Raw genomic sequence first — 14,827 nt, forward strand, 5'->3', positions numbered from 1 at the left:
AGTCTCTAGAACCCTATTTTGTTTTAATTCCCAAGTGTAGTATGCCTTACTTTTCACGAGTTCCACAGAAGCTTTGAAAATGCTGTTGCCTCATATTCAATGGCATTAATACATTAGCAGTGTCTACTCCAATTAGCATGAATTCTTACAGGTGTAACAAAACATGAACACACCTATGAAAGCCATCCACTAAAATAAATCATCATCCCTCAACAAGATATCCCTTCCACATACATAAACTCCCCAAAAGAGACAGGAATGGGCTCAAATCCTGAAGGCAAGAACTCATAATCATTCGGTAGCTGGTTTCATATTGAATATCTTGTGATTTTTCTTCAATGTTAAAAGAATGTTCAGCATTCTTTACCCTATAAACGATCATACATTGGGTTTGTGCATTGCTCTAAATAAAATATTGAATTGTTGATCAGATTTAAACCTCCTGTGTCTTTTCTGTTTGATAAACTGACTTTTGGTTAATAGTAGCACATGTATTGTATCACACAGCTGAAAAAAATGGTAGGGTTGCTGAAGGTAGCCTGCTTACAGTACTCATCTCATTATCTCTAGCCGCTTTATCCTTCTACAGGGTCGCAGGCAAGCTGGAGCCTATCCCAGCTGACTACGGGCGAAAGGCGGGGTACACCCTGGACAAGTCGCCAGGTCATCACAGGGCTGACACATAGACACAGACAACCATTCACACTCTCATTCACACCTACGGTCAATTTAGAGTCACCAGTTAACCTAACCTGCATGTCTTTGGACTGTGGGGGAAACCGGAGCACCCGGAGGAAACCCACGCGGACACGGGGAGAACATGCAAACTCCACACAGAAAGGCCCTCGCCGGCCCCGGGGCTCGAACCCAGGACCTTCTTGCTGTGAGGCGACAGCGCTAACCACTACACCACCGTGCCGCCGCTTACAGTACTTTGATTTAAAAAGAATTGTTGTTTCTAGAGAGACAGAAAGAGAACACACAAACAGAGAGGAAATGAAGTGTGATGTTTAACAGTTAGGTGTTCATGTGTAACCATTACTACTAAAGAAAATCTAGATGCTACATTAGCAGACACAGAAATTCCTTGTAAGCTAAATTTGTTTTATTGTCAACAGATTTTCACAGCATATACTGTACTTTGTTACAGATGTCCTAAATTGCTGCATAAAACTGGTGATCTAAATGCCTGCGCTGCCAAAAATTAAATGGAGCCTGACCCCTGAAAACTTGGGCAAAACAGTAGGATGTTGGATAATACAAATGCATGGTGGGTCTTTTACTGCTAGGGATACTTTAAATTCTACAAGCGTACTTCAAAAAGTTCTCGGCCTCACCCAGAAAACATCACAGGAGAAAGATTGTTCTTGCATTATTTTTCGACATAGTCTCCTTTATTTATAGTAACTAATCATCCTTTCTTGCAGCTGAATTGCAAAGGATGCAGTTCAACATGGCCGAGTCAAAGGCATACAAAGGTGCCACAGGCAGCCACCATACTACTCATGTCTGACCAGGGAACACAGCCCAGATATTAACACCTATGGGCAATTTAGAGTATCCAGTGAACCTAACCGCATGTCTTTTGACAGTGGGTGAAACCAGAGTACCCAGAGGAAACTCACACAGACAACACGCAAACTCCACACAGAAAGGCCCTTGTTGGCCACTGGGATCAAACCCAGGACCTTCTTGCTGTGAGGTGACAGTGCTAACCACTACATCACCGTGCCGCCCTAACTTCAATGCACTTGGTCCACCAATGTTCAACCTTCACTATCCCTAAGCAGAACAAGGTCACATCTTGACCCTCTAGATCCTCCTCAACAGCATGGATGATTTCATCATCACTCTGAAAATGGCAGCCACACAAGTGGGATTTCAGCTTGGGAAACAGATAGAAGTCAGATGGTGCCAGATCGGGTGAGGAAGGTACATGGGGCAACAGTTCAAAGCTACATTTGGCTGCTTCTGTCACTGCCACCTGTGCTATCTGGACAAACACATTGTCCTGGCGCAACAGCACACTGGCTCAAAGCTTTCCTCTCCTTTTTTCTTTGATTGCTTCTTTTATTTGAGTTTTTATGGACCATTATATAAGGCTTTATAGTACACAGTTATGCCCCAAAATGGGAGTTACGCCCCTTGTTTCTGGGTGAGGCCAAGAACTTTTTGAAGTACCCTAGTACTCCACACTAAATGAATAAAAGTCCGATAATATAACCTAATAATAAATCAGTGTCTAGAGATCCCAAAAGTTATAGTAATAAGAGCAATAATAATAAGATTGCTTCAAATCACAAAGAAAGGACTTTTTAGCATAAAGATATAAAAGTGAAGCTCTTCAGCTGGGACTGGGGTTCTAGTCAAGACAAAAGGCATCATGGATAGCTCCAAATACCAAAATATTTTTGCACAAAACCAGCAGGACTCTATTAGACAGTTGAAGACGAAGAAAAATATCATCTTCCAATGTGATAATGAGCCAAAGCACAAATCTAACTCAACAAGGGAACAGATTCAGAAGGAGGAGATCAATATTTTGGAATGATGCAGTCAGGTCCCTGATCGAAATCCTATCAAAGTCCTGTGGAATGACATGAAGAGGGCTGTGCACAGGAGATCTCCTTGAAATTTGATAAAACTGGTGCATTTTTTCAAGGAAAAGTGGAATAAAATAGTCAAATCAAGATGTGCTAAGTTTGTAGACTCTTGCACACAAAGACCGCTGTATTACCTTATTACACTTGGTGTGCCAGGTTATTTCCTGACTTACAGTCTACAGACTTTTTGAACCTGTTAGTATTCCATTGTGGTGCAGAAGGAAGTGTTTGTGCCTCACAGCTCCAGGGTATATATAGGGTTCGATCCTGAGCCTTGGTTACTTTTCTGCTTCTTATTTAAGTGTTCAACAAGTCATTCATCCATTTACATCCACTGTCAAAATTTATTTCTGAAGCAAAATGTATTTTCATAAGTAGTTTTTGCTTAAAGAAAGTAGGTTTTTTAACCTAAAATCTAATTGTTTCCATCAACAAGCAGTTTCCATTTAGAACTAAAGAGAAACAGCCAGTAACGGCTGGGCCAGTTTGGGAATTTTTAAATAAAACCTCCTGGGTTAAATTTCATTCACAGAACATACATGACTCTTCGTAAACTTTACAGTATGAAATTAAAAGATAATCCGAATTGTACACTGTGTTTTACAGGCACAGTGGGTACCTTTTTCCACATGATTTGGGAACGCCCAGGGGTTGCAAATTTTTGGAAAATGGTGCAGAGAGAACTGTCATTGTTAATGTCCATTCCTATCCCCCTGTCCCCATCTGTTTTTGTTTTAAATGATCTCTCTCAACTGAAACTTTCAAAATCCCCAAAGCATGTGTTTCTGGCTGGCCTAACTGCAGCTAAAAAGATGATTGCAACAAGATGGAAACCGCCTCATATACTAATACGGCGTCAATGGCTGCTTGACTTCATAGATGTTGCGCTTCTGGAATTGTCCACAGCACGCATCCATGGTGCAAAAGAGGAAGTGACATTGTGCTGGGTTCGAACAGTGGAGGCTCTCAAAGGCATTTTGGTGTGAACCCCCCACCCACCCCTCTGGTCCTGTTTTCTTTGGTTTATGTTCCCTGTTTTGGTCTTTTATTGTGTACTGCAAATTGTGGATGGCATCTAACTTTTTGATCTAACTAGGTTATACATCAATGGCACTTTTTTCCTTTGCTTTTGTGGCATTTTATCTATTTTATTCACTTACTTATTGTATTTCTATTATTTATTTATTTATTTTCAGTTATACCTTTATTTTATTTTTATGTTTTCATTTTATTTTTTATTATTATCCGGTGTATGCATGTGTATGTGTGTATCTGTGTGTGTGCGTACATGTGTATATATTTACTTAATTTATGTACTGTTGAATGATGTTGAATGTTGTCCTTCAAATCCCAGTAAAAATTAGATCACAAAAAAATAAATAAAACCTCCTGGGTGAAGCTCAGAACCACATGAAACTGCTTAAGAAGATATTAAAGCTGTACACAGTCTGATCAGGAATAATGGAAAGAATCTGTCAGAGTCTGAGACACATTCATTCTTAGCTTGAGTCATAATATTGCTGTTAGAGAATTATCACTGCTGTCGCTGCTTCCAAACATGTTGGTCAGCAGCAGGAGTCAAAGGTCAATCACATGTTCAGCTGAGTCACCCAGTGCTGCAGATGATTCACCGATGAATTTGATGATCAAATACCAGACACAAATGCTTTGTTTTAATAGCAGCTAGTGGGAAAATCATTGTCATTAACTGATATCTTCCAAAGGATACATAGCCATAGGACATAGCCTGCGCAAAGGATTTGTTGTTGACGTTGATGATGAGAGTGCGCAGTCCTTGTCCGCACCGCTTCGATCCCCACCGGGATCCAGGTGGCAAACAAAGATGCAGGATGACCAGGGCCAACGGGGGGCTGCACCTCCGATTATGGTTCCCGAGAGGATGGGGATACATGTCTGTGTTGGCTACAGGAATTGCCAAAGTGTTTGGACCGCCTGGCTTTCAGCCTGTGTTCACCCTTCCACCAGTGATTCCTGGAATCACCCCCATGTAGGCATTGAGGTCGCAGGACTCCGAATTCGGAAGGGGCTCCCAAAGCTTGTCAAAGGAGAGTAGAGAGAGAAACTGCAATACTTTTGAAAGGCAATGTCAAGAAAACATTTAGGGATTGTAAAATGAAGGATGAAGGCCATGGGGACAAATAGAAGGATGAAGAGGTGAAATGATGGATAAGTTACATGAGGGATGACCATTGCGCTCAGTGAGGAAGAGGTGGAGAGGCAGGAAACAGAATACGCATCCACAGACAGGAAACTCATCTTCTCTAGCGGGCAACAAACACTTCAGGGGTCTCTACCTATCAAATATGGACAAACATGCGCACGTGCACGCACGCACACACGTGCACGCACACACACACACACACACACACACACACCAGAGTTAGTGGTTAAAGAGGGCAATCAGCCCATCCTAGCCCCCCTTCACATACGAAACAGGGCTATCTGATTAGTCTTTTTTGTTGTAAATCATGTCTGCATTAAAATTCTTTAAACCTACCAAAATAAAATCAGGTCAAGACAGAGATGAAATAATGACAGAATTGATAAACTTTATACACCAAAACTCTATACACCAAAATTATATATTATACACCAAATATATACATTATATGGGCAGCCATGGCTAGAGAAGCAACCTTGGACCAGCAGAAAAAAATCCCCAGCTGAAGTGCCCTTGAGCAAGGCACCTAACCCCCAACTACTCCCCAGGCATTGGGTGTGTGTGCCTGTTGTATGTTGCTCCGGGTAAGAGTGTCTGCAACATGCCTATAATGTAATCATACAATTCAATTACAGTTGAGGCCAAAAAGTGTGGAATGAAATCAGAGTTATCAGGACCTGAAAGTTAATTTCAACTGAAAAACGTGATAATATTTGAAAATCATGGAATTAAAATTCATGTTAAATTCAAGCTGTTGGAAATGGAGGTTTGAAAAAATCAGATAGAGAAAAAAATTAAACAACTAAACCCCTGCTAATGTCATCTGGACCAACAGACAGAGGCCACGTTAAGTGCTGAAGTGGTAGCATGCTGTGCCCTGTGTGTGTGTGTGTGTGTGGGGGGGGGGGGGGGGGGTTATTTAAGTTTAAAACTACTAAAGACAAAGTACTGTGGTTTGGCCCAACATACCATGGCAATGTTTTAAACTATAAGCAAAAGCATTTTTGGTTTCTTGTTTAAATAATCCAGTAAACCTGAGGCAGTGTGGTTTATGTCCAACAGACCATTGTTTAACCGAAATATTTTACCTGTAGAGTGTGAGAACTTGATATGGATTTAATTTTTTGCCAGAAGTTGCAAATAAAATTACAAAATCTCATTATCTCTAGCCGCTTTATCCTGTTCTACAGGGTCGCAGGCAAGCTGGAGCCTATCCCAGTTGACTACGGGCGAAAGGCGGGGTACACCCTGGACAAGTCGCCAGGTCATCACAGGGCTGACACACAGACACAGACAACCATTCACACTCACATTCACACCTACGGTCAATTTAGAGTCACCAGTTAACCTAACCTGCATGTCTTTGGACTGTGGGGGAAACCAGAGCACCCGGAGGAAACCCACGCGGACACGGGGAGAACATGCAAACTCCACACAGAAAGGCCCTCGCCGGCCACGGGGCTCAAACCCGGACCTTCTTGCTGTGAGGCGACAGCGCTAACCACTACACCACCGTGCCATCCTTTTTTTGAAACTTACTGTATAAAATCAAGTTCAATTATTTCTCAACAGCATTATTTAAACACAATCAGTTGATGGCAGGGCGGCACGGTGGTGTAGTGGTTAGCGCTGTCGCCTCACAGCAAGGAGGTTCTGGGTTCGAGCCCTGTGGCCGAACCCAGACATGCAGGTTAGATTAACTGGTGACTCTAAATTGACCGTAGGTGTGAATGTGAGTGTGAATGGTTGTCTGTGTCTCTGTGTCAGCCCTGTGATGACCTGGTGACTTGTCCAGGGTGTACCCCGCCTTTCGCCCGTAGTCAGCTGGGATAGGCTCCAGCTTGCCTGCGACCCTGTAGAACAGGATAAAGCGGCTAGAGATAATGAGATGAGCTGATGGCAGAATGGAAGGAGGTGGTTCTTCTGGAACATGCACCTATGGCTATACCTAGAACCCATGTTTCAGTTTTCTGAAAGGATTAAAGATATGTTTCATTTTAAATGTTTGCTTTGTTTGCCGAAAACAAACCACATCACAGCCTATAAAAACTCGCAGTCTAAGCTGAAGAAGCATCTCATCGCATCTCATTATCTCTAGCTGCTTTATCCTGTTCTACAGGGTCACAGGCAAGCTGGAGCCTATCCCAGCTGACTACGGGCGAAAGGCGGGGTACACCCTGGACAAGTCACCAGGTCATCACAGGGCTGACACATAGACACAGACAACCATTCACACTCACATTCACACCTACGCTCAATTTAGAGTCACCAGTTAACCTAACCTGCATGTCTTCGGACTGTGGGGGAAACCGGAGCACCCGGAGGAAACCCACGCGGACACAGGGAGAACATGCAAACTCCGCACAGAAAGGCCCTCGCCGGCCACGGGGCTCGAACCCAGACCTTCTTGCTGTGATGCGACAGCGCTAACCACTACACCACCGTGCCGCCTGCTGCAGAAGCATATTAAAGTATATAAATGTTTTATTCCAAGAGAAAGCTTGCAATGAAATTGTCTGTGCTTTTAGAGCTAGCAATAACATTGCAAACGTAGCCATGCAGTCTGGTTAGTCAAATGACTTTCTATGGATTTTCCCGCCAAGTTGCCATAGCCTTGTCTACGGCTAACGATAAGACATAGCTAGTTAACTTAGACACTGTTACCATGTAAAAACGCAGTTATGCTAACATGAATAACGTTAACTTAGCTGAAGTCTTTTCAGAAAAATGTTTTAGCATAATCTTGCCAAATAAACAGAATGTAGAAATTTTTCTTTTCTAGTAGGGTTAGCTACCCAATATGATTTTGAGTTTGAAAAGAGTTTGCTAGAATGTCAGGTGGAGTTTCATTGACTAGCTAGCTTATTGTTAAACCACCATGATGGCACAGCATGCGTTCATTTTGTGCATTCACATTTCTGTCCTTGGTAACGGCATTAGGTTTTGTAAGCGTTGTGGCAATAATACAACAATGCATTGACAGAAAATGTACTTTTAATACTTAAGTATTTTTAAAAGCAAGTACTTCAGTACTTTAACTTAAGTAAAAATTGACCATTTGACCAGTGGGATCTGTACTTTGACTTAAGTAATGAAGTTGGGTACTTTGTCCACCTCTGGAAAGCAAGGACAAGCTCCTGAAAGTGAAAATAAACTATACACTCCCAAGTTGTTCATGCTGTATCAAATAAAACTGACCAAGCCACAGAGGTTATTTTTTAGGGACAAAAATTGACCGTAGGTGTGAATGTGAGTGTGAATGGTTGTCTGTGTCTATGTGTCAGCCCTGTGATGACCTGGCGACTTGTCCAGGGTGTACCCCGCCTTTTGCCCATAGTCAGCTGGGATAGGCTCCGGCTTGCCTGCGACCCTGTAGAACAGGATAAAGCGGCTAGAGATAATGAGATGAGAAAATAAAGCAGACAAGAAATTGTAGTGCCAAAAGCACAGAACAAGTCACCTAGATCTTCTCTGGAAAAGACAACAGCAGAACTTCACCATGCTCAAGATGCCTTCAAATAGGTTATGAATAAACTAACAACTAATGATTCGCACAGTGATATGGATTACATGTACTATATGGCCAAAAGTATATAGACACCTGACCCATATACTCTTTGTTGAACACCCCATTTGCGTTAATATGGAGTTTGCTGTTTTAATAACCTCCACTCTTCTGGGAAGGCTTTCCACTTGAGTTTGCAGCATGGCTGTGGGAATTTGTGATCATTCAGCCACAAGAGTGTTAGAGCGATCAGGGCTCTGTGCAGGACACTCGAGTTCTTCTACTCCAAACTTGACAAACTATGTCTTCATGGAGCTCGCTTGGTGCACAGGTGTATTGTCATGCTGGAACAGGTCTGGGCCCTTTTATTCCAGAGAAGGGAAACTGTTATGCTACAACATACAAAGACATTCTAGACAGTTGTGTGCTTCCAATTTTGTGGTAGCAGTTTGAGGAAGCACCACATTTGGGTGTGAAAATCAGGTGTCCTCATCCTTCTGGCCATATTGTGTACACTGAGGCAGCCATTTTCCACCATTTTTGGGGTAAATTAAACTTCATTTTTATTGGGTAAGATTTAATTTATTTCAGTAAGTAATACCTGTGATTCACATGTTGTAAATCCTACCTAATGTGTTTTAGTTCATCAATACACTTTACCCCTTTACTTATTGCAAAGGTCCTTTTCACATTTAAGGAATACGAATTTCAAATTGGCAGTCAGTTATTTAGGAGAAAGGGGGGCATTAGGCCCCACACATTTTTTTTAACATTATATGTTATAAAGATTGTAACTTTATTAACAGTGTAATAGAACAAACAAACACATACTGTAATTACAAATTAACTCGCATCACATCCAATGATACAAGTGCAACAGTTTCACAACAAGGTAACTTTTTAGAGCCTATTCCCTACAGGGCCTAATACCCCCCTGTGCCATAATCATTTTACTTTTGATTACTACAGACTTTATAACAATGAATTAAAATCTAATTCTATTAATGCTATTTTAATTACTCACACTTTAACGTGGATCATGTAAATTTTGTATCGACTAAATTCATTAAATAGAACACACAGCATCCAATAAATAAATAAATTAATAAAACAAATTCAAGTTCCGCCTTTCACTGTAGGAATAATATATATATAATAAATAGAAGAAAATGTGTGCGTAAGTTAATTTTGTAAAGTGCTGAGGGGTAAAACTCATTTTTCTCTCATCTGTGCCAAGCTGCTCTTGTACTGCAGCGCTTTAAGTAAGCTAGCATTTAAATACACACTTATGTCAATGACAGAATGATAGGCACTCTATTTTAATGCTACTCTTCACATCAGCTACATTCTTTATGGGGATTCTATTAAAAAAGAAAAATTGCACTATCCTGCAGGGTTAAATTGGCCATTTTAATGAGCTCCAACCAGGATAAAGCTTCACACATGCATGATTTTTTTAAACAAATTATTTATAATAATGAAGGCATTCATTCCATATGAAAATACGTACAGACGTGAAATGTAGGAGGGAAAAACTGATCTACTTGCTTGTGCTGTTTATTTATAGCTGTCTATGCAGGAGTTTTATTAGAGAGGAGACATTTTTATTGAAGGACTGACAAAATAACAATGTTACTCAGTATGAACTGTAATTTTTAAAAGTCATTTTTATCAGGGTTTTTCAACAGACTACACTCTCAAAAATCATTTGGGAGCATGTGCACAGCTGGAGACGTTTAAGGGGCCATCCATTATCAAATCCATAAAGAGATGCTTTGTAATTATAATTATGAAATTCGTAAAGCAAGACAGTCTTTCTTCTCCAATATCATAAACAGGAATATGAACAATGCCCGTGTGCTATTTTCAACAGTAGAGAAGCTAACTAATCCCCCACCACAATTAGCACCTGAATTTCTCTCAGTTAATAAATGCAATGAGTTTGCATCCTTCTTCAAAGGTAAAATTGATAAAATATGGCAGAATATTGCTCATAATATATCTCAGCTGCAAAAAATTGAAAAACTGCAATCACCAATGACACAAATAGATAACTTCAACACAATGTCAGAATTTTGTTTAATTGATTATGAGACTCTTGAAAAAACTGTACAAAATCTCAGTTCCTCAACATCTGAATTGGACATTCTGCCCACCAACTTTTTTAAGTCTGTTCTTCATCTTATAATTACAGATGTGCTTCAAATTATAAATACATCCCTAGAGACTGGCGTTGTTCCTGTGTCCCTGAAAAAAGCCGTTGTAAAGCCCCTACTTAAAAAAAATAATCTGGATCCTTCAGTATTAAATAACTACAGGCCAATATCAAATCTACCATTCATCGGGAAAATCCTTGAAAAAATTGTCTTCAATCAATTAACTGCCTTCTTGATATCAAACAGCCGTTTTGATAATTTTCAGTCAGGTTTTCGTGCCAATCATAGCACTGAAACAGCACTGATTAAAGTTATAAATGACATACGTCTTAATACTGATGCAGGCAAAACATCGGTCCTGGTATTACTGGACCTCAGTGCAGCTTTTGATACTGTTGATCACAACATACTGCTATATCGACTTGAACACTGGGTTGGATTGACTGGTAAAGTTATCAATTGGTTAAATTCATACTTAAAAGATAGAAGCTTTTTTGTTACCATGGGAAATTGTTCCTCAACGTCAATGTCCTTGACCTGTGGTGTCCCCCAGGGATGTTCACTGACATTTACTTATGTATTGTCTTTTCAATGTATTAAATTCATATTCTGCTGCTAAAATTACGCCAATATGCCTAAGGTGACTTGACTTGACTTATTATAGGACTTGACTTGACTTGACATAGCCTGTGACTTGACTTGACTTGCCCAAGACAAAAAAGACTTGGGACTTTCTTGGGACTTGAAGGTTAAGACTTGAGACTTACTTGAGACTTGCACATGTGTGACTTGGTCCCATCTCTGGTGTGAACCCCCCACCCACCCCTCTGGTCCTGTTTTCTTTGGTTTATGTTCCCTGTTTTGGTCTTTTATTGTGTACTGCAAATTGTGGATGGCATCTAACTTTTTGATATATCTAACTAGGTTATACATCAATGGTACTTTTTTCCTTTGCTTTTGTGGCATTTTATCTATTTTATTTACTTACTTATTGTATTTCTATTATTTATTTATTTATTTTCAGTTATACCTTTATTTTATTTTTATGTTTTCATTTTATTTTTTATTATTATTCGGTGTATGCATGTGTATGTGTGTATCTGTGTGTGTGCGTACATGTGTATATATTTACTTAATTTATGTACTGTTGAATGATGTTGAATGTTGTCCTTCAAATCCCAGTAAAAATTAGATCACAAAAAAAATAAAACCTCCTGGGTGAAGCTCAGAACCACATGAAACTGCTTAAGAAGATATTAAAGCTGTACAGTCTGATCAGGAATAATGGAAAGAATCTGTCAGAGTCTGAGACACATTCATTCTTAGCTTGAGTCATAATATTGCTGTTAGAGAATTATCACTGCTGTTGCTGCTTCCAAACATGTTGGTCAGCAGCAGGAGTCAAAGGTCAATCACATGTTCAGCTGAGTCACCCAGTGCTGCAGATGATGTCTATGTGTCAGCCCTGTGATGACCTGGCGACTTGTCCAGGGTGTACCCCGCCTTTTGCCCATAGTCAGCTGGGATAGGCTCCGGCTTGCCTGCGACCCTGTAGAACAGGATAAAGCGGCTAGAGATAATGAGATGAGAAAATAAAGCAGACAAGAAATTGTAGTGCCAAAAGCACAGAACAAGTCACCTAGATCTTCTCTGGAAAAGACAACAGCAGAACTTCACCATGCTCAAGATGCCTTCAAATAGGTTATGAATAAACTAACAACCAATGATCCGCACAGTGATATGGATTACATGTACTATATGGCCAAAAGTATATGGACACCTGACCCATATACTCTTTACCCACATGTCTTTGTTGAACACCCCATTTGCGTTAATATGGAGTTTGCTGTTTTAATAACCTCCACTCTTCTGGGAAGGCTTTCCACTTGAGTTTGCAGCATGGCTGTGGGAATTTGTGATCATTCAGCCACAAGAGTGTTAGAGCGATCAGGGCTCTGTGCAGGACACTCGAGTTCTTCTACTCCAAACTTGACAAACTATGTCTTCATGGAGCTCGCTTGGTGCACAGGTGTATTGTCATGCTGGAACAGGTTTGGGCCCTTTTATTCCAGAGAAAGGAAACTGTTATGCTACAACATACAAAGACATTCTAGACAGTTGTGTGCTTCCAATTTTGTGGTAGCAGTTTGAGGAAGCACCACATTTGGGTGTGAAAATCAGGTGTCCTCATCCTTCTGGCCATATTGTGGCCTGTGGTGTCCCCCAGGGGTCGATTCTTGGACCATTACTTTTCAACCTTTATATGCTCCCACTTGGGCAAATTATCAATAACAATTCAATTTTGTATCACTGCTATGCAGATGACACCCAAATTTATTTTGCTTTATCACCTAATGATTATGCCCCCCTTGAATGTCTTTACCAGTGTATCGATCAAATTAAAAACTGGATGTCACAAAATTTTCTTCAGCTGAACTCAGATAAAACAGAAGTAATTCTATTTGGAAAAAAAGATGAAAGACTCAGGATTACCACTATTCTTGACACAAAAGGGATTAAAACTAAAGAAATGGTTAAAAATCTTGGTGTTTTCATTGACAGCGAGCTAAACTTTGACAGTCACATGAAAGCAATCACTAAAACGGCATTCTATCACCTAAAAAACATTTCCAAACTAAGAGGACTTATGTCAAAAAATGATCTGGAAAAACTGATACATGCCTTCATCTCTAGTAGGGTTGATTACTGCAATGGCCTTTTCACAGGCCTGCCAAAAAAGACCATCAAACGACTTCAGCTGGTTCAAAATGCAGCGGCTAGGGTTCTCACACGAACAAAAAGAACAGAGCACATTACTCCAATTCTAAGGTCCCTTCACTGGCTTCCAGTAAGCTACAGAATTGACTTTAAAGCATTGCTGCTGGTATACAAATCTCTAAATGGTACAGGGCCCAATTACCTCTCTGATATGTTGCAGCAGCCTAACCCAATCAGATCTACCAGATCGCAACAGAAAAATTTACTATTAAAACCTGTTGTTAAAACAGTGTGGTGAAGCAGCTTTTAGCTACTATGCAGTGCAGCTATGGAACCAACTGCCAGAGGACATCAAAAATGCTCCTGCTGTTGGCAGCTTCAAATCTAGATTAAAGACCAAGCTGTTTTCAGATGCTTTCTGTTAAATAATTAATATTGTCTTCCTTACATGGTTTTATAATCTGTACTTTTACAGCTTCTGCATGTTTCAAATTTTACTTAACTTTTATTCTATTTTATTCTGCTGTTTTATTTTATTTTTTTTCTCCCCCTATTTGAACTTCTACTTCATTTTATTTTTTTTATTTCTACTATTGTTTAATTCTTATTATATTTTTCCCATTTATTTTATGTAATTTTATTCTCTATTGTTTACTGTTTTGCTTTTACTTCTGTAAAGCACATTGAACTGCCACTGTGTATGAAATCACATCACACATCACATTATCTCTAGCCGCTTTATCCTTCTACAGGGTCGCAGGCAAGCTGGAGCCTATCCCAGCTGACTACGGGTGAAAGGCGGGGTACACCCTGGACAAGTCGCCAGGTCATCACAGGGCTGACACATAGACGCAGACAACCATTCACTCTCACATTCACACCTACGCTCAATTTAGAGTCACCAGTTAACCTAACCTGCATGTCTTTGGACTGTGGGGGAAACCGGAGCACCCGGAGGAAACCCACGGGGAGAACATGCAAACTCCGCACAGAAAGGCCCTCGCCGGCGCCATAGCAGTAGTGTAAGAAAAACGTTTTCTTGCTTTGCACTCAATTAACACAGGAAAGGTGTCGTTATGTTTATTGTCCAGCAGATGTCAGTATAGAGTTGAGTGTCAAATGCTTGAACGCTCTAAATCGCCAATTCCCAATCCTGGTCCTGCAGTTCCAACCTGTCCTACACATTTTAGTGTTTTTTTTTTTTTCCTGCTTTAACACACCCACTTCAACTCAGGAAGGGCTATTAATTAGCGGATTACTTCAATCAGGTGTGTTGGGAGCAGGGAAAACACTAACACTAAGCAAGAGGGAGGTACGGATGAGAGTAATACGCAAAACCCAAACACTTTTAAACACGAGTCAAAATTAATTATTAATAGAAGAAGAAAACATCACTGCTAGTATTATTAACTAACTTTTGATCTTAAACCGCGATACAAACTGTGTAGTAACCGTTTTTCCCTTCCACACTTCCGGTTCAACCCGGAAGTAAATTTAAATAAAAAGGCAGCACCATGTAGTGTGTTCGTCTAGTGTGCATTTCTGTGCCAAAAGAAAATACACTGCTCACAAAAATTAAAGGAACACTTTTTTTATTGGGCCTGGCATGAAATCAGTTAAACCTGTCTGATAATTTTCTGGTTGGTTAAGCAGCTGAGGGCAT

This window comes from Neoarius graeffei, chromosome 3 (genome assembly GCF_027579695.1).
Source record: "Neoarius graeffei isolate fNeoGra1 chromosome 3, fNeoGra1.pri, whole genome shotgun sequence".
Classification (NCBI taxonomy): Eukaryota; Metazoa; Chordata; class Actinopteri; order Siluriformes; family Ariidae; genus Neoarius; species Neoarius graeffei.